The sequence below is a fragment of the Amblyomma americanum genome, chromosome 8 (assembly GCF_052857255.1).
Source record: "Amblyomma americanum isolate KBUSLIRL-KWMA chromosome 8, ASM5285725v1, whole genome shotgun sequence".
Lineage (NCBI taxonomy): Eukaryota > Metazoa > Arthropoda > Arachnida > Ixodida > Ixodidae > Amblyomma > Amblyomma americanum.
Window position 1 is genome coordinate 160,244,160 of NC_135504.1, and position 18,646 is coordinate 160,262,805.

The following is an 18,646-nucleotide window of genomic DNA, read 5'->3' on the forward strand; positions in this document are numbered from 1 at the left end:
TTCGCTAGTTACATCAAGGAGTGGCTTTTTGACTGTCTCCACTGCAGTGTACAGTACTCACGGATTGAAATAGGACATTCGGAGCGCGTGGCCGTCGCTTCATGGAACGCCGCCCGTAGACGCTCATGGAACCAAGGTGGTGCATTGTGGTATGGCGCGAGAGGGAGAACATCTACAAAGCAGAATTGTTCCTTCCAGTAGCCATGAGCCGGCCTGTGGTTTACCACATGCCTGCGTGGCACTGCAAGGCTAGCGCTCCGAATGTCCTATTTCAATCCGTGAGTACTGTACATGATCTTTCACGAGAACGAGTATCTTCTTTTGCCTAATGCTGGCAAAATATATGGTTACATGTGGAACCTGAAAGCCGATTTTGGCTTTTACGCAAATTTATTCATTGTCCTAAAGGAAAAGCTACTAGCAGTTCGAGACAGAGAGCGTCGCGGTAACGTTTGCTGAAATTTTGTTTTACACGTGTGATTCTGAAGATATCATGAGAGTCTTATAGTTGAAAACTAATTAAAACTTTTTGTTGTAGGCGTGTTAATGTTTGATGAGATGTCTGTGAGAAGAGACGTTCACATCAGAGAGCCAGACATGGCACTCATGGGCAAGGTGAACTCCGAGCACACAAGACCAGGAGATGAAAAGAAAGATGCAGATCGTGCTCGTGTTCCTGTTCCGGCCTTTCCTGGGTGGCTGGTCACAGACTATGGGGAATTGCTGTGCCTCTGGTGCTACACCGGGAGGAATATTTGCCTGTCTGGTTGGGTTTGAAGACATAATAAACTGCACGTCTCCAACCAAAAATATTAACTTTAACCCAACGTTTCGAAGCCGACTCGGCTCCTTCATCAGGGGTGACTGAGGGCAGTAGCTAGCGTCTTTTAAGTATGGAGAGGAGGGGAGGGGGTCAAGTGAACGCCAGCTGTGACGCGAAAGGCACGGGGGAGGGGGAGGGGCTGTTAGTCGCGCAGGCGCACTGCAGGGATGTGGTGAACGGGTACTTTTTTCGTTGAGTTGAAGAGCGAAGTCCCTGAGCATTTACTGGGGGCAGGTTTCCTTTTGTGCTCTTGATATTGTTCGGGATGGTTTGGATATGCCAGGATTCCAGAAGGAGCCTTCTGTGGTAATTTGTTTCTGTTCCAAGGGAGCGAGTTTCTTCGGAGTTGATTCTATGGTCGGAGTCCTCGGAATGTTCGGCTACTGGATTGCGTTCTCTTGCTAATTTGCGGACGTCGTTTTTATGTTGCCGAATTCTTTCTTTGAAATTTTTGGTTTCGCCGATGAAGCTTGCGTCGCAGTCGGCGCATGGAATTTTGTAGACAATGCCTTGGGCTCCTTCTCTCGGCGGCCGGTCTTTGGGAACACGTAGGCAAAGCGCAACAGTGTTTGTGAGCTTGTGCGCAACCTGGAGACCCGATTTTTTCAGGATTCGGGCGATGGTCTCGCTGACACCTCCGATTTAAGGTAAAGTGACGTATTTTGTTGGTGGCGTTGGTCTTTGAGCGTTGATTTCTTAACGAACGTTGTGTTTTTGACGTCGACTGTTTTTTTAAATAAAGTCTTTTGGGTAGCCGTTCATGATGAGTCCTCTGAATATCGTGCGTTGTTCTTTTTTTCCTGTCAAGCTCGGTCTCAACTTTTCTGAACAGCGTCTTCACCACTGATGCTTTATGGACTGTCGGGTGGTTCGAAGAGAAGTGGAGATACCGGCCTGAGTGGGTTGGTTTGCGGTGTACGGAGAATTGAAGGGTATTGTGGTTTCGGGACACGGGGACGTCCAAAAACGGCTGGGAGTTCTCTTGTTCCACCTCTAGCGTGAACTGAATGTCAGGTTCTACGGAGTTTAAATGACAAAATGTTTAGTCTCAGCTAGATCTTTTGATCACGGCGGAGCAGTCGTCGACATACCTAAGGAAAATCTTTGGTTTCGTGTGGAATGAGTTGAGGGCTCGTTGTTCGATGTGTTCCATGGTTAAATTGGCCATGACGGCAGAGATGGATGCCCCCATTGGTGTTCCTTTCACTTGTCGGTAGAATTCCCCGTTTCACGAGAAGTTTGTGTTTGATAGGCACAACTCCGGGGGCGGCACACATCATTTACACTCAGCGGGGTTTGTGCGCTTAGTGTCTCGTCGCGTTGTAGGGCGTCTCGGGTAGCGGCCACCGCAAGCTTCACGGGGATGTTAGTGAAAAGGGACACCACGTCGAAGGAGACAAGGCATTCGTCGGCCTCAAGGGTGGCTTGGGACACCAATTTCATGAAGTGACTGGAATCACGGATATGGGTCGCTGTTTTTCGTGCGATTGGGGATATGAGTTTGTGAAGGTATTGTGACAACGAGCGAAGAGGGCAACAGCGGAAGTCGACAATCGGGCGCAAAGGGATCCCCGGTTTGTGGAATTTGGGCAGGCCATAGAATGCTGGAGCCGATCCGTTGGTGCTCAATCACTGAAGGTAGAGATTTCGGAAGGTGGGGTGTTTTTGGAGTACTTCTTTCAATGTTTTCTTTAGCCTTGTTTGCGTAGTGGTTGTGGGGTCCTTCTGCAATTTTTCATATTCTTGACTGCTGAGTAAGGTGGATATTTTCTCTTCGTAGTCCCGTCTTTCCAGAATCACTGTTCTGTTGCCCTTGTCCGCTGAGAGGAACACTATGTTGGTGTCTGTCTTGACGTCTTGCAGGGCTTGCCTTACATCAGGTGTTAGGTTTGATTCTTTTCGGTGTGCTTGCACTGAATTAAGTACACCTATTGTTTTGAGCCTGACCTCTTCTCGTATACCAGGTTCCAGCTGCCGGATACCGACTTCAAGCGCCGATACGATTGCTGGAAGGGTGGGGGGAGGAGAGGGTTCCGTTCACCTGGAGGTTGAATTTGTGTCCCTTGGCTAGGATTGATGTTTTGGTGGTTGTGAGCTTCCTGGAGGACATGTTTGCGACTAGGTCAGAATGGTCCGGTGGGGGTTGCTCGAGTTGTCGGCGGGCGAACAAGGCGTCGATTTCTTTCTTCCTAATCACGCTACGGCACTCATGTATCCGTGCGGTCACTAGGTGCTGTTCTGCCTTGTTGATGATGCTTCGTCCTTCCGGTGTGGGAACCAGGCGGAAGTAGTCGTAGGCTCTGGGTATGGGAGCATCCATCTCTGTCGCGATGGCCAATTTAACCATTGAGCACATCGAACAACGAGCCCTCAACTCATTCCACCCGAAACCAAAGATTTTCCTCAGCTATGTCGATGACTGCTTCACCGTCATCAAAAAATCTGAGACACAACATTTCTTTCGTCATTTAAACTCCGTAGAACCTGACATTCAGTTGACGCTAGAGATGGAACAAGAAGACTCCTTGCCGTTCTTGTACGTCCTCGTGTCCCAGAAACACAATACACTTCAATTCTCGGTACACCGCAAACCAACCCACTCAGGCCGGTATCTCCACTTCTCTTCGAACAACCCGACAGCCCATAAAGCATCAGTGGTGAAGACGCTGTTCAGAAGAGTTGAGACACACTGCAGCACAGAACTTGACAGAAATAAAGAACAACGCACGATGTTCAAAGAACTCATCCTGACCGGCTACCTAAAAGACTTTATTAAAAAAACCATTCGACGTCAAAAACACAACATTCGTCCAGAAATCAACGCACAAAGACCACAGCCACCACCAAAATACGTCACTTTACCTTATGTCGGAGGTGTCAGCGAGACCATCGCCCTTGCCCTGAAAACATCGGATCTCCAGGTTGCGCACAAGCCCACAAACACTGTTGCGCTTTGCCTACCTGTTCCCAAAGACCGGCCGCCGAGAGAAAGAGCCCAAGGCATTGTCTACCAAATTCCATGCGCCAACTGCGACGCAAAGTACATCGGCGAAACCAAAAATTTCAAAAAAAGAATTCGGCAACATAAAAACGACGTCCACATAAAAACGACGTCCGACCATAGAATCAACTTCGAAGAAACCCGCATCCTTGGAACCGAAACAAATTACCACAAAATGCTCCTTCTGGAATCCTGGCATATCCAAACCACCCCGAACAATATCAATTGCACAAAAGGAAACCTGCCCCCAGTATATGTTGCCCAGTGATTTCGCTCTTCAACTCAACGAAAAAAAGTCGCCATTCACCACCTCCCTGAAGTGCGCCAGCGTGACTAACAGCCTAAGCCCCCCCCCCCCTCCCCCCCCCCCGCGCCTTTCGCGTCACAGCTGTCGTTCCTTTGACCCCGCCCCCCTCCCCTCCATACTTAAAAGACGCTAGCTACTGCCCTCAGTCACCCCTGATGAAGGAGTCGAGTCCGCTTCGAAACGTTGGGTTAAAGTTAAAATTTTTGTTGGAGATGTGCAGTTTATTGTAAATAGTGTGCACCTAACATGCTGGTGTTATTGTGGATGCTATCACCTGGGACAATTCTACATCTAATCAGTCAGCATTAAGGTGCTTAGGTAAGTATTAGTAGTGCTATTATCGGGTTGTTATTCAGATAACAGTAGCATTAGCAAATAAGATACAGACGAGCACCTACTCATCATGAGGAAGGTAGCATTACAGCGTATTATTTCCTTTTATAGGTATCAATAGCAACATCGGTAAGCTCCAGACGTGCTTGCAGAATCCGTGCGACCCTGGTAAAACAAATCACATGCTGCTAGACCCACCTCACATATTCAAGTGCATCCGGAACAACCTGCAGAAGGTTGGAAAGTTTTTAGTAAGAGAAAGGGTGTTATTTGATCCTTCAGAATGTGTGTTACTCGGCCTTGCTGAAGCTACTAATATTTTGTTACAGCTGCCGAAAGGCCAAGAAGTGCACCACTATCACTATTCTGCCTTGCTGCACTATGAGGAAGAGCAGGCTGGGCTCCGCGCTCTGCCCAAGCTTACGAAGGCGCACATCTCGCCTAATGCGTTCCAGAAGATTAGTGTGAAGCTTGTTGTCCAGGCAAGAAAGATCCTAGCGGGTATCATGTAAAAGACGCATCTTCAGCTCTGCTGAAAGTGTTGGTAAATTAATTTTATTTAATTTTGCAGCTTTTTAGCGAAAACACTGCAGCTGAAATTGAATTTTACAGGCAGCAGGAGAAGTGTAGGCAGCTCCATGAGTCGCCCGCTACTTCAAACTTCACAAGAAGGATGAACACGTTGTTCGACTGCCTAAATTCTCGTAGACCAGAGCACGTGCGGTATGACGAAGCCGATCATATTGCGGTGAGCATTGTACCTCCTGTATACTTACTTCTAGCCTGCTATCTAAAGCTGGAGTATGATTGCACTTCAGACCTTAAAGGAAAATATCGCTTGGCTCGAAGATTGGAATATATACATAAAAACACTACCCGTGCCCAGACAGGTCTGCTTTTTAACGATGCCAACATGTGCAGCCCTCTGGTTTACTCTCCACAGCACAGTTGCGCTTATTGAAAGCCTGCTAAAGTCTGGATTACGCTATGTACTGAGTGCAAAATTTAGGCAGGATCATTTGGAAGTAATTTCGTTTTTTTTTCGTGCACTTAATCTTTCACTGTCAGTTTTTGTTTCCAGAGGTTCTTCGGTATCGTACGTCACGTAACTGGGGATGGAGGGCAGCCGACTGTGCAGCATTTTCTTTTCATATATCGGATGTTGTCAGTGCACAACATGGTCCAGCCACCAAAGCGGGCTTCAGTTGAAGGAGATGGGCCGCAGTTGCTGCTCAAGCTACAAGGACTCTTCGAGAAGCAAGAGCCTTCTATGAATCATGTGCGATGCCCTCTTTACAGTTGGCTGAGACTTGCAACCCAAGTGCACAGCTATAATCAAATTTTCCCTCAGCGAGCTTAGATTCTACCGTTCATACCCCCGAGAGGTTATCATTACAGAAACTAGGCATCATGCAGCCTCTCATGCACGCTCCTGAGTTGTGTGCTTTATTTTTGACAAAAAAATATGTATGTATGTTTCAGATTGACACCTTGAAAGTTCTGCTCGACGATATTCTTGTCGAGCCAGATGACTGCGAGAAGCATTGTCCTGCACTTGATGATGAATTGTCTACAAAAGACTTCATCCTCGACTACTTTGCTGTCTATGTAGTATAAAAATTCTCGCCAATATCATGCTGCAGCTGTGTGGAAACATTGAAGAGCCATACACCTACAATACAATACAAGCCAAATCAAAAGGCTTTCTGAAAGTGCCATCAATCCGGCTGCTAAGCCTCTACCAAATTGTTGAAAGTCATGTGAAGCATTTGACTGTCGACGCAGTTGCATGTGCTGGCGTATATGCAAGCATTATTGAGGAAGTTCTCGTCGACAGCCGTACTGCCTTGGTTGGTGTTGGCTGTGCATCACATACGTAACCACCACTGCAGAGGTTGTTCGCTTTTTCTTGAGGTACGTGTCGTTTTTTTATTACTAGAGAAAAAAACAAGCAACCTCGGGCAGCAAAGCGATCTACATGCCCAGCATGTGGTGGCAGGAAGCCTCGGCAGTAGCGCAGACTTAGTCTTGAGACTTGCAAGCATTGCTGCCATCTTAAATTTGTTTTCTCGCTTTTCTAAATCCATGATTGGCATCTCTTAGGAACATGTATGTTATTATGTGTGGTCTGAGGTGAAAACGTGCATATTTGTGTCTTCATTTTTCTATATTATAGTTTTTGTGTAATGATGCATGATGTGTATTCCTCAGGAATTTGTATGCTTCTTTATTTTGCATTTTTTACTGGAACCATAAGCATCTGGGTCCTTATGTTGTTTTTTAGTATGAAATATGGTGGATGCAGGTGGCAAAGGATAGGGTTATTAATTGGAGAGACATGGGAGAGGCCTTTGCCCTGCAGTGGGTGTAGTAAGGCGGATGATGTTGATGATGATGATGATATATTTTGCTATTTTATTGTGAGCGCATTGCCATGTAATAACGCACTGTGTGTGTTCCTTAGTATGTTTTATATTTTACCTTATTATCGCATACACATATGATCATGCCTATCTGGGACCCTGTTGGTTTGGTAGACGAGTGTACTCTTTCGTTTGCTTATGACTTTTGTTTTGTGCATGTTGCTCCATGCGTCTTATCACTGCTCAATTTTTTTGTTTATTGCGTGACCACTCGCAGCTTGTTTCTAATTTTTGTAGCAGGCAGCCAGCAAGTGAGCACTGAACAATAAATTTCATTATTTCCTTGCACTCGCCAGCGTCTTCGTCGTCGCAGGTGACAAACCGTAAATAAACGGCTTATGTATCACGAGTCTTCAGAAGCTGGCTTTTCCACCGCCGAAAGTGTCGGCAAAAGCTTGTCAGATAGCGCAAACTGCCGGCGCTTTCGTCATGTGATAGCTTATACAGCGCGCACTCCGGTTCTACAAACGACGCCGAAACGTCTCATTTTCAGCATCAGTGAGCTTGCAGTATTTGTTGCAAGGTAAGCGCCAGCCATAAGCGTTCGTCACTAGTCTTATGCACTTCGACGAAAGCAAGGACTCGGCTGGCACAGCCGCTACGCTAGATCGTCCATGGTGACACTGCAGTCAAGTTCCGGCAAACAATAATGGCACAGCAATGCGCAATCTGGACCCATGTACAAAAATCGCTGTTCCATAACAATCGGCAACAAAAGCGCGTTGATCAGAAAGCGGCCGGCGTCGATCGTGGGTTTCAGTGTCTCGATGTTGGAGCCAAGCTATCAGGTGATAACCGGTAAATTCTAGAAGCGTCTATACTGCAGTAAACACAGATATCAAGTGAAAATGGACCAAATAAAAAAACGTGAGCCTGCTGGCCGCAAAACAGCCGATGCGAATAGGGCGCGCGGTCAATTCGTGCCCCCTCTCCGACAGCTGCGCCACTAGCGGCAAGCGCTGTCCCTATATGAAACTTTGGGCAGAGTTTCGTGACCAGTGAAAGCATTCAAGGACTCTCATAAAGCTTACGGAAGAACGGCGTTATCGCGGAGCACTGGTGAGGGCGAGGGCGGAAGACACAGCTGCTGGCGATGCGCCATCAAAACGTGCTCTCGGTTAAGAAAAAGCCCACGCTGAAAGGAATCACGTCGATAAAATAGAATGGGGAGGTATCTTATTGGCAGACACTGCCACATCGAAGCAGCCTTTAAAGAATTCTACCATAGGCTCTTTTTTTTATCGCATCCGGTAGATGTAGTCGCATTTAAGCATCAGTTTCTTGGTGCAATGCCACAGCTGCACGAAGGAAGGAAAAAGAAAATGGAACTAGCAATAACTCAAAACGAAGTAGAGCACGCGATAGATGAATTAAACCTCGGAAAATCACAAGGACCAGATGGATTCAGTGCGGCATTTTATAAAGAATTTAAGGATGAAATTGCGCCGGTGCTCTGTTCAATATTTAATGAAGCCTTTAAAATTAACGTTTTGCCTCCGTCTTTTTGGACTTCCCATACAGTACGCATACCTAAAAGTGATGACATATAGAAATTACAATCTGTTACCGCATATCCACCGATAGCACTCACTGATGTGGACTACAAAATTTTTATGAAGGTATTGGCGCGAAGACTGCAGACCGTGATATCGGATATTGTTGGAACCCACATGACATGGGGAACAAGAGGGAGCTCGATTTTTTCCAACATTCACAAAGCGCGCAGTGTACTTGAAAGCTGCGATGACATTAAAGGGAAGCTGAAACGGTTTTCAAATTGCACGAAACGCTGTGGTTGGGAAGAAGGGACTTTGAAAATCATGTGTGCAAATTTTTTCTCGATTCTGTTCGCAAAATGACCCGATATCGCTTGTTAAAAACCCGCCGCCGACACGCCCTCTTCGTTTCCGGAAGCGCCGAATGGGGGGACGGAACTCGAGGAAGCGACGCCATTCACGGGTAGTCTGCCGGCCGTCCTGCTTTGCATGCTGCTTTTCGGCCCGTGCTAGGTGAACGACAAATCCATAATTTGCAAAACGCAGCTCTCAAGCTGCAGCTGAAGCAACGCGCTGCGCAGCAACACAGTCGGTGCTGGCTTCAGATCCCCGTAGATGACGTCACGACGATCCCGGCCATTCGCGGCGTTCTCTCGGCGCCCTGAGACGCTGATGCCCGTTTTCTGCCAAAAAACAGCTTTTTACGTTTATTTCCGCCCTTTTCGAAAGCGATATTCTTTTTCAGCGGACTAAAAACTATAAAATGCCGCATGGAACTCAATTTTTTCTAAAAGTGCTTCCGCTTCCCTTCAATGGGCGAGTGGCCATGCTTCAGATTGTTCTCGAAAAGGATTTTGATTGTGTTTCTCATGAGATAATGTTTTCCGTTTTAGACCATGTGGACATCGGTTCAGTTATCCGTGAGGGTGTAGCCCCGGCGCATCGAAACTGCGCGACAAGATTGATCGTTAACAAGTGTCTGGGGGCCCCCATTAGCATGCAGCGTTCGGGGAGTCAGGGCTGCCCCTCAGCCCTCTCTTATTTTGTATTTACATCGAAACGCGGTGTAGGAAAATAATAGAAAACAAAAGTATTATTGGCTTTCGGTTACAAGCAGCTGAAGTTAAGCTGCTGGCGTATGCTGACGATGTTGCTGTATTCACAGTTGATCAGGGGAGCATAACCGAAGCTGTTGGGAGTGTACGCGAGTTCATCGAAGTCACCGGTAGCGGGGTTAACTGATCCCAATGCCTTGGACTCTAGCATGGATGGTGGACAGACCACCGGGACCATTTTGCAAACGTACCGTGGGCGACGACCCCGGTCAAGTGTTTGGGCGTTCTGCTCGATGCTTACCGCGAAAGCGAGGAGTATTGCAAAAAGTAAAGAAAGGAAGCACGTGACAAAGCTGGAAAATGCAAACGCACCAATCTCTCAATTTTCGCCACAGCTACAGTCCGCAACCTTTTTTTTTTATCAGCAAGCTCTGGTATGCGATGCAGGTTTTGCGTTGCTCTCGCGTGAACATTCAGAAGCTACACCGGATTTTTGCCGTCTTCATATGGGCTTCTCAATGGGAACGTTGCAGCCGAACGAACCTGTTCCGGTGGGTAAAAGACGGGGGGCTGGGGCTAAGGCACCACTTTTTAAGGCAGCTGGTGAACCGTTTTTTGTTATTTCCAGACGTCACAGACACGTTCTTGCTCACCGTGTGCCAAGTGAGGCTGGGGCGATTGCTGCCGGAGTTTGTTGTTTCCACAGAAGAGCTCTCGGGTGGAATTTTTGGTTACTACGAAGAGATTGTAGCAAACGTTAGGTTTCTTTCAGCACATTTTTCCAGCGATTATATGTACAAAAATAAAAGGAAAAGGTTGTACCATGATCTTTGTGATATTGTTTTCCCAGAGCCATGCACAGGACCTTGTTCAGTGGGTGTCCGTGAGGTGATGTTTTAAAAGGGGTAAAGAAAATGCAGGTGCCACCAGGAGTAAATATCTTTTTTAAGTTACACACCGGGACACTAACAGCTAAAAAGTTTTTAGAGGGAAAGGATTTCTTTTTACCGTGGGGATCGAACTGCTTAATTTGTGAACAGCCCGAAACAATCGACCGTGTTTTTTTTTGCATTGCTGGGAAAGGGTTTATTGTCCGTCGGGACATTCGTTTTGGGTTTAAAACTCGGTCTTCTCCCTAGTGGCGTTTTCGCTGGCGGCTCCTCGATGCTAGTTACCTCCGTCTTATCCATTCCGCTGCCGCTCTCGTCGTGGGCTCGCTTCGCCGATCTTAGGATGCTGGTCACTCGGTCGCCACTCTTCTCGAGAGGTTCCTCCTTGCTGGCTTACTCCGGTACCTCAGAATTCGGAAAGCGCTCAGCCACGCCCTCCATGCCTTCCACCGCATCTTCGTTGCCAGGTGTTGCGGTTTCTTTGCCGGGCACACAGGGCGCCTCGTTCCCACCCCCCAAAGGCACCAGCTTTCCCGTAGTTCCAGCTTGCTTTCCCTCATCACCGACGCTACTTGCTGCTTCTTCTGTCTCCGCAACATCCATTTGGTGCTCCGCCAAGTCCGCCCTCGATGGTAGTCCTGCAGCCGCCGCGCACGTTCGTACGCATTCAAAGTCAGCGTGGCCTAACCGCTTACGTATCGAGCAGCGCAAAATCTTACATTCCCGGCGTACATGACCGGTCCCGTGGCAGCGCAGGCACTGCATTTTCAGACTAGGCGCTACCACGAGGGTCAACTCTCCTGCAACTCTTCTTTATCTGGTAGGGCAGGTCCTCTGTCTTCACCCGTTCTTTATGAGCACGGTCCTCGTCGTTGAACCCTTTTCGTGAACGCCTTGGACGCGCCACAGCTCACAGGTAACTTCGGTCACCTGACTGAATGCCGCCAACGCAGTTCGGATGTCCTCATCGGCAACTCCATGCAACATCCAATGGAGCCGGAGCTTCACCTGTATCTCTTCAGGGTCGATGATGATGCACCGGCCCCCTTTCACTAGAAGCTGTTTGAAGGCAAGCAACCGTTTAGTTGCTTCGGCGCTGCTCAACGTCGCGACCCAGATGTGGTTGATTTGATGCGCCCCCTGGGCCACCACGTCTGGGAGCGTACCGGTCTTCACCTAGGCGTCCCGGAAATCTTCCAATTTAAAGGGTCGCACACGCACGTCTCCGCGCAAAAAACTGTGTTCATGACAACATGTCTGGTGGTCAGGTTCGGCAAAACGAACTGGTGTTCCTTATCGTCGTTTCCTTGAGGCCTCTTACCGCGGCCTGCCTGGGCCGCTACCACCACTCCGCCGGAGCTCATGATTCTTCTTCCGTATACGCCGGTGGCCGGAAGTAGAATGCACTTACACGTTAACCACTGTTGCCCAGTATTCTGAACTAAGTGCATAGATTATTTATCCTTCGTAGGGCGGTGGTGTGTACTCATTCTCCATCCCTCCTCGTTAGTATGCGCTTTGGTGCGTGGAGTATATGCTGCGCTGCAAGAGCCGCCTAGCTGGCTCCCCTATCTGGATGCATGTATGTGCCTCCCAGACTTTTGATGTTTTGGAAGGAGAGGTCATGCAAGGGTAATGTGCCCAGGTGTTTTGTGGCGTAAGCGTGCTTAGACTTATCTTTTCTGCACTATTTCCATGCAATAAATTTAAAAAAAACTCTCCTTGTTAGTTTAGTGGCCATTATCTCCGTCTGTCACGCGAGAAACCGGGGTTCGACTCCCCGACGGGGAGCTTCTTTTTTGTGCCTTCTTTCCTTTTTTTTCTGTTTCTCTATGGGCACTTACACTTTAACCACTGTTTTTTTTTTATTGCCTATCTTGACACAGAAACAAAACAATTTTCATAGAAATGTTAAAAACGCGCAGCGACACGTTGGCCATCACGACAGGTTTAAAATTTCTTGAAAAACACAAGTTAGTCTAGTGCGTTAATCTACTCTGGTGGATCGGGTAGTGCCCTGTATGCTTCCCTGAGGAGCACCACACTCTCAATAAAGTTTTCGCGCACAGCACGTGTTTTGAGATCTGCATGTCGAACTTGCATCTTCTTTTTCCACATCTGTCGAGGCGCAGGAGCATGATTAAATAAAAAAATGCCCTCACTCTCAACTGGTAGAAACCGCATCCCATATGGTCCTAAATGAAGTTCTTTTTTGAGTGTTCACTGGAGGACGTCCCAATGAAACATTGGGTCCAAACAGTCCAGAAAGGCGTGCTTTATTGATTCAGGCTTCCGGCAAAGTAGGCAGTTTGCTGTCCAAGGAATGAATATACTGTAATATGGAACGTCTTGCAAACCACAGCGTCGCGAACCAGCGGCACAGTCCAGGAACAGATCAAAGGCAGCCGTCAGTCCAGAGCACGCGCGAGGGGCGGAGCGTTCGGCGCTTCTCATCGTCTTTTTCGTTAAGCGCCAGCCTCTGAAGATTCCAAAGCCGAAGGCCAGTCTTACAATTCCCCCCGGGCGAAAGGGCGCCATCCTGGCGGCCTAGGGCGATGTGACGACGGCGGGGTCGTAGTATGGTGTGAGGGGGTCGTGTGGACAATTGCGCGGCCTCGGCGACGATGATCAGGGGATGGTGTAAGGGGTTCGATCAGGTAATTGACGGAGGATGTCTGCTGAAGAATAGGGTAGGGTCCCTGTTACTTGCTAACAAATTAGGAGGAAAGGCCGGGACCTGAGGAGGGTACCCAGAGCCAGACCAGAGTAAGGAAAGTAAGCGGGAGGAAGTGCAGGGGGATCACGGGTGCTTTTCTGCTGCTGCTGGGCGTGAGAAGTGAGAGACCGGGAAAGCTGACGGCAATCTTCTGCATAAGTTGCGAATTCAAAAAAGAGTTGTAAAGTCGTAAGCATCAGAGCGGTAAGGTAGAATGGTGTCCATTGTGTAAGAAGGCTCACGGCCGTACAGGAGAAAGTACGGAGAGAATCTGCTGGTGTCTTGAGCAGCGGAGTTATAAGCGTATGTGACAAAAGGGAGAACGCGGTACCAATTACAATGGTCGGAATAACATACATGGCCATCATGTCGCCGAGGGTGCGGTTAAAACGCTCAACCATGCCATTTGTCTGGGGATGGTGGGCGGAGCTGGTGCAGTGAACGATGTTGCATTCCTGAAGGAGAGCTTCTAGAACAACTTCGGAGAGGAAGGACGGACCTAATCAGAGCAGCTCTTTGGGCGCACCATGGGGAAGAATGATGCGATGGAGAATGAAGGATGCAATGTCGTGGGCAGTAGCGGATGGTAAAGGTGACGTTTCAGCGTAGCGTGTAAGGTGGTCGATGGAAGCGATGATCCAGCGGTTCCCGGTTGATGTGGTGGGAAGAGGGCCGTAGAGGTCGATGTGAACAAGCTCGAAGGGCTGCGCTGGGTAAGGCAGCGGCTGCATAGGAGCGGCGGGCCGGCGAGGTGGATGCTTGCGTCGCTGGCATGCGGTGCAGGACTGAAAGAACTGGCGGACATAACGAGCCATTCCACGCCAGTACTACCGCTGTCGTAGTCGGGTGAAGGTCCTCAAGAATCCGGCATGGGCACACTGGGGATCATCCTGGTAAGATGAGCAAATGAAGGAGCGACGATGTGTCGGAATGACGAGAAGCCACTTGCGACCATCCGGGAGATAGTTGCGGCGGTAAAGAAGCTTGTCTCGGATGGTGAAATGGTGAGACTGACGACGGAGAGCACGGGAAGGAGGTCGAGACGGTTCGCCAGATAAAATATCTAACAGGCAATTGATCCACGGGTCTTTGCGTTGCTCGAAAGCCGTATCAGCGGACTCAAATGTCAAAGAAGGCAGGGCGTACATACAAGGCACTGCCTCAGATCATACAGGGGAACGTGAGAAGGCATCAGCATCGGCATGTTTGCGGCCGGAACGATAAATAACGCGAACGTCGTACTCCTGGAGTCGCAGAGCCCAGCGCGCCAGTCGACTCGATCGATCTTTCAAAGAGGACAACCAGCAGAGGGCGTGGTGATCGGTGACAACGTTGACAACGGTGACAAAATTTAATGAAGGAAATGTTGCACATAATTTATCGAAGGAATTTTACAGGCATATTTTTAGCGCAAAGGACGGGACGAGATACAGACAGATACAGACAGATACAGAAGATAGACCGGTTACTGCAATAGCCTCACTTGAGCAAAGCGAGTGGGAAAGAGCAGAGAAGAAGGTCCCTAGTGGCACGTCGAAAGAACCAGATGGTATTCCGAATATGTTATTAAAGAAGTTAGGACCAAACTCCAAGCAAACATTAATACAGATAGTGAATAAAATGATAGTGGATCAGAAAGTCAACGATGAATGGCGATTAAGTAGAATGAACATGATATATAAGGGAAAGGGGGACAAAGCTGACGTAAGTACCGTCCCATAACAGTGACATCTGTGGTTTACAGAGTGGTGATGCAGATTATAAAGGACAGATTGCAGGCTTGGATGGAGAACGAGGGGGTGCTAGGGCAGCTACAAAATGGGTTCCGGAAACAGAGGAGGTTGGAAGGCAATCTGTTTTCATTGACGCAGTGCATAGAGATTGCTGAAAAAGAACACAGGCCCCTATGGCTAGCATGGCCTGTATGTTTGTACATTTTTTTTGTTGAAAGTGCCCTCGTATTGTTTCTTTCGTTTGTTTTATTAACGTGAACAAGTATATCACTGCCAAGCTTCTGTAGGGTGCGCCGGCCTCGTCAAGCCTTGCCACTGGCTTTTTGCCGGTGCACCCAACATCGCCATGATGTTAAATAAATATATTCTGATTCTGATTCTGATTCTGATTTCTGGATATTAAGGGAGCCTACGACAACGTTATTCAAGAGTATCTGTGGGACATACTGGGCATATTGGATGTGGAAGAGGGAGTAATTAATCTTTTAAAAGATATCTATAAATGTACCAGAGTGCTTATAAAATCGGAAAAAATGTATCAGAGCCTGTAGAGATGCAGCGGGGGCTTAGGAAAGGATGTCCTCTGCCTCCATTGTTGTTCATGTTGTATCTGCAAGCGCTGGAGACCAAGCTAGAGAGGAGTGGACTGTGCTTCATAGTTTCTTTTTTTCAAGCAAGGAGAATTGATTAAACAGTCATTACCGGGACTAATATAACCCGATGATATAGTGCTAATGGCTAACAACAAGGAAGATTTACAGAAGTTGATAGACATATGTGGTACAGAGGGATATAGATTAGGTTTCAAGTTTACAAAGGAAAAATCTGCAGTCATGATATTTAACGATGAGGTCGGCGAGCATAGAATACAGGAGTTCATGCTAGAAGTAGTGGATGAGTACAAGTATCTTGGGGTGTGGATAAATAACGGCGCTGAGTATCTGACAGAGCGTGAAAAATATGTAATGAATAAAGGCAGTAGGAATGCAGCTGTCTTGAAAAATAGGGCACTGTGGAATTACAATAGGTATGAAGTGATAAGAGGGATCTAGAAAGGGTGATGGTTCCTAGCCTGACTTTCGGTAATGCGGTCCTTTGGATGCGACCAGATATTGAAGCAAGGTTGGAAATTAAACACCGTGGCGTAGGGAGGCTAGCTTTGCGAGCACATGGCAATACACCAAATCAGGTGGTACAGGGTGATATGGGATGGGCGTCCTTCGAGGGCAGAGAAGCTAGCAGTAAGATAGCATTTGAGGAGCGATTAAGAAAAATGAGGGAAAAGCAGTGGGCTAGGAAAGTTTTCAGATACCTGTATATATAAGGCATGCTGATACGAAATGGAGAAAGCGGACTCGAAAATTGACAAGCAAATACCTGGACAGCAGTAGGGGGGCAAATCAGCAGTTATCAGTTAAGAAAAAGGTTAAAGAAACAGAGAGAGCTTTGTGGAAAACAGGGATGCTGACCAAATCAGCACTGGGAACATACAGGATTTTTAAGCAGGAAATTGGCAAAGAAAATATCTATGATAACTGTAGGGGAAGCTCTTTGTTGTTTGAGGCCAGGACGGGAGTTTTGCTGACTAAGACATATAGAGTCAGGTACATTGAGATAGACACGTTGTGCGTTGCGTGCGGAGAGAAGGAGGAAACGGCTGAACACTTGATACTTTTCTTTGAAGGTTGATTGTTTGAAGGTTTATTTCCGCAACTAGGTGTTGTCCGTCCGTCCGTCCGTCCATCCATCCATCCATCCATCCATCCATCCATCCATCCATCCATCCATCCATCCATCCATCCATCCATCCATCCATCCATCCATGCATCCATCCACGTCAAAATGGCGGCCGTACAGGTAGGGGCGAAATTTGACGATCGCCCAAAGGATGGCTAAACACTACTTCTCGGTGACAGATTAGTTGGCTTCAGCTTTTGTGAGTGTCCGGATAGCGTAAATCACAACTTATTCGTCAAAGCCTTCCTTACGCTGAGCGAGTACTGCACCGAGGCCGACTCCGCTGACATCGGTGTGGAGTTCCGTCGTAGAACGAGGGTCTAAGTGAAGCAGAATTGGTGGAGTGGTCAGGAAGTGACGGAGTGTCGTAAACTCTTTATCACAGGCTGGCGACCAGGCCTAAAGGTCGTGGCTTGAAAGGAGCTTGGTCAGGGGATCGATGATAGTGGCGACCTTGCGGACAAAGCGGCGGAAGTAGGAGCAGAGGCCGACGAAGCTGCGGAGGTCTTATACAGAAGCGGGCTTCGGAAATTGGGCCACAGCTCGTAACCTGACCGGGTCCGGGAGAACGCTATCCTTCGACACATGTTCGAGAATAGCGAGCTGCCGCGCTCCGAAGCGGCACTTTTTCAAATTGTGTTGTAGGCCAGCGTCGACCAGGCAGCGAAGAACAGTTTCAAGACTCTGGAGGTGGGAGGAAAAGTCCGGGGAAAAGATCACAACGTCGGCTAGGTAACAAACGCATGTGTGCCATTTGAGCCCTCGGAGTATGTTGTCCATCATGCACTCGAATGTGGCGGGTGCATAGCAGAGGCCGAAGGGCATGTCATTAAATTCATAGAGCCCGTCGGGTGTGACGAATGAAATTTTTGGGCAATCGACCTCTGCAATCGACACCTGACAGTAACCGGAACGCATGTCCAATGAAGAAAAGAACTCAGCGCCCTGCAGGCAGTCGATGGTATCGTCGATACGGGAGAGAGGGTAAACGTCCTTGCGTGTAATCTTGTTCAGACGACGGTAGTCCACGCAGAACCGGATGGAACCGTCTTTTTTCTTGACCAGGACCACTGGCGATGCCCGCGGGCTGTGCGGCAGCTTTATCACGTGGCTCTTAAGCATGTCGGTCACCTGCTCGTCAGTGAGGCGGCGCTCAGTGGCTGACACGCGGTACGGACGTTTGCGCAAAGGGGCATGGGTTCCAGTGTCAATACAGTGAGTAATGGTGGCGGTGCGGTCCAAGGAAGGTTGCTGGTAGTCAAACGAAGCTCGAAAACGGTGCAGAGCGGCGACAAGCCGGTCTCGTTAGGCAGACGTCAGAGCAGCGTCGAGGGAACAGTGAAAAATATCGACAGACGACTGATTGGTGATGGGAACAGGCGTAATGGCGCTGATGTGAAGGCCGACCGCACTGTTGACGATGGGGTATGCTGAGGAGGGATCGAAAAGGCAACACTACCAAGCGATTGGCCACGGAGTAAAGTGGTAGGGCAGGAGAACGGGTTGGCCACATAAATAGCGCTGGAGCCACGAATAATTGTCAGCACGGCATGAGGCAGCACAACAGACTTCTGGTCAGCGCATCGTAAAGAGGGCGTATAAGTGACAGTTGCATCTGGGAGCGCAGCACAAGAAAGGGGCACCAGCACTGAAGAGAAAGGCGGAACGTCTGTGTCCTCTGAGACGCCCACAGTAGCGGCAGGAGCACAGGGTATGTCCAAGGGAGCATCACTGTAGGGCGACAAGTAAAGCTGAGCACGGCGCTGTCAAATACGGCGTGATGTGAGGAGAGGAAGTCCCAACCAAGGATAACGTCGTGAGAGGAGCGGGCGAGGACGAGAAACTCGATTGTGTAGGGAACGTTCTCGATGAGCAGGCGGCCGGTGCAGGCGGCGAATGGTCGAATGTCCTGAGCGCCGGCGGTGCGGAGAGAAACGGCAGGAAGGGGCGTCATCACTTTTTTTTGAGGCTGCGACAGAGGGTGTGACTGAGAACGGAAACGGCTGCGCCAGTGTCAACAAGTGCTTCGTCGGCGACTCTCTCAACGAAAATGGTAATAATATTGGCATGCACAGAAACAGATCTTGAGTGAGTCGCTGGTGACGCATTTCTTGCCTCCTCAACTGCGGCCG

General features: G+C 48.6%; 2 pseudogenes; both read left to right on the forward strand.

Annotated features, from left to right (window-relative positions):
• Positions 1-291: 291 nt before the first annotated feature.
• On the forward strand, positions 292-4,849 carry LOC144102804 (uncharacterized; annotated as a pseudogene).
• Positions 4,850-4,895: 46 nt separating this feature from the next.
• Positions 4,896-6,479, forward strand: LOC144102805 (uncharacterized; annotated as a pseudogene).
• The last annotated feature ends 12,167 nt before the right edge of the window (positions 6,480-18,646 follow it).